The 2,451-nt window shown below is 41.1% G+C and overlaps 1 long non-coding RNA gene across 1 annotated transcript; it reads right to left on the bottom strand.

Moving 5' to 3' along the window:
* Positions 1-337: 337 nt before the first annotated feature.
* Positions 338-1,466, bottom strand: LOC121000763. The gene is made up of 3 exons (XR_005778897.1): positions 1,414-1,466; positions 753-791; positions 338-385 (listed from the first exon to the last, which is right to left on the bottom strand). It is a non-coding gene; the product is annotated as an uncharacterized LOC121000763 (long non-coding RNA).
* Positions 1,467-2,451: the final 985 nt, after the last annotated feature.

Below are 2,451 nucleotides of genomic sequence, written 5' to 3'. Positions count from 1 at the left end.
TCTTTCTCCTCTACTTCCTCTACTCCCACCTTTTCCTTTTCCATTTCCTCTCTAGCATTTTCCTCTTTCACTTCCTCCTCTCCCGCCTTTTCCTCCTCCGCCACCTTCTTCTCCTCCTCTTCTTCCTCCAGTTCTATTTCCTCCTTGCTATTAGACATAGAACATACATTATATCAGGACTTTGTTCTCACCTTTATTAGGGGAGGAGTTTAGATGGGATATCAGCGTGATGCTCTATGGTCTGGTGTTAAGGTAAAAAAGTTTGTGCCCCCCCCCCCCCCTCCCTTGCCCAGGCTCCAGCATTGCCAGTTCCTCCCTGCCCGGTTTATACACTTACATAGTGTCCATCTTAAAGGGTGGCTCCAATTTCTTCACTGTTCGTATCCTATAATAGAAAACAGGTCTGGTTACTGGAACTGCTCAATATACACCCCAAATATAAGATGTGGCAAGACTGGTGCCCCCTTTGATCATTATCACATTTACTAGTAATAATTAATATCCATGACATCACAACATAATTAACCCCTTGCATCTAGAATGTTTTATGATGAGAATGTCATCAATATAGCGAGTCTTTCAGATAAATAGACTGATATTAAATTCAGAAGCTTTCCTTCTACCTTCCTATAGAGGACACAGGGGAATTGTCCTTTCTATAAATATACATGTCACATATGGTGGGGGACAACTCATCCATCACCTTGTAAGGCAGACGCCTATATCGCCCTATTATTCTATGATATAATCACCTTACTGGCAGCTCGGAGCCCTTCACCGTCCACCACCACCTGTTAGGGAAATACAACGAGATTATATCTACAGGTTAGGAATATTCTCATTCATAGACATGATACAATATGACATCATTTGAGATTCCCAAAGTAACAGCCAATCAGATCTCTGTGTTCATTTTCCCGCATTTCTATGTATGAGGCCTGAATTGACTGTATGAAATGTTTTGTGGTTGCCTGAAGTGTGTTTTCTGTGCACTCTGCAACGCATGGAGATTTAAACTGTGTCCTTTCCACTATCGACGTCTCATATATGAAGGTGGAGCTGTGGATGAAGAATGCTTTTATCTATTAATATTCAGATCTAGAGATAGAAATATTATAGATTATATCTGACCTTTTGACCTTGGGCTGCTTTACCTATAGGTAGAATGTGGGGTGATGTTCAGGACAATAAATGTTGCATGTTGTGGATCAGTAATTCTTCTACACAGTGTGGAAGATTTATCAAACTGCTGCAAGATCAGATTGTAGCTCTGAAAGTCAGTTGGAAAATGTAAATTGTGACCTGATTAGCTGCTATGGAGAACTGCTCCACAGGTTCTTTGCCATATTCTTGATTAATCAATTCAATCACTGTCCTAAATCAATATACAGAACTTTACATTGATGTACTTACATGAGAGCCTGATATTTTTCCTCCTCACTTTCTTCTTCTTCCTCTTTCACCACCGCGCCTTCATTCTCCTCCTCAGTATTGATGACTTCCACCATCTCTTCCAGTACTTCTTCTTCCTTGATGTTCTTCTCCTCTACCTCCTTGATTGTATTGTCCTCCACTTTACCCTGCTTTTCGATGTTTATCTCCTCCATAACCTTCTCTATCTCCTCGATCTTATTCTCCATATTTTTGATCTCCTCCACCTCCACGATCTTAATCTCCACTTCCTTGATCTTAATCACCTCTATCTCCTCGATCTTAACCTCCTCTGCCTCTATGATCTTAATCTCCTCCGCCTCCTCAACCTTAATCTCCTCCACGACCTCCCTGATGTTTATCTGCTCCAACTCCTCCTCAGTGTTAATCTCCTGCAACTCCTCGATGTTAGTCTCCTCTATCTCATCCTCCATGGTTATATCCTCCAAGATGTTAATCTTCTCATTCTCCTTCTTGATGTTACCGTACTCCACCTCCTCATCGATGTTAGTCTTCTCCATCTCCTTCTCCTCAATCGTTATCTCCTCCTCCTCCTTTTTCTCCTCCTTGACTTCCTCCAATCTAAAAGTAGATAAGACAGTGAGAGTCCAGGACATGCTCTATGTGCTCTATTGATATAGAAATGATGAATAGTCATGTGGAAATGAGTAATGGACAAGCCCCATTTACCAGATCTATCCTCAACTTGTACCCATACCTCAGGACCTGAGCCTATAACGAAAAATTTCTATCAATATTTATGTATTATCTAAACTTCAAGACCTATCCTCAAATCTTCAGTCTTCACTTATTGGTCCTTGCATTTTATCCCTTATCTGACCATCAAAACCCTAACCTATAGCAGCGACTGAGGAACTCCCCAGCACTCAAAACCCTAAGGACCCACTTACTGTTACCGATACACAAAAAGTACTGGGGTAATACAGAGATAATAAACACAGTGATGTCACAGTACAGAGACTCTGTATAGGTCAAAAAAGTATGAAGTTCAGACACAGG

Source organism: Bufo bufo, chromosome 5, assembly GCF_905171765.1.
Source record: "Bufo bufo chromosome 5, aBufBuf1.1, whole genome shotgun sequence".
In the NCBI taxonomy this organism is placed as follows: Eukaryota; Metazoa; Chordata; class Amphibia; order Anura; family Bufonidae; genus Bufo; species Bufo bufo.
Note: the sequence above shows the minus strand (reverse complement) of the source record. Positions and strands in the feature narration are given on the sequence as shown.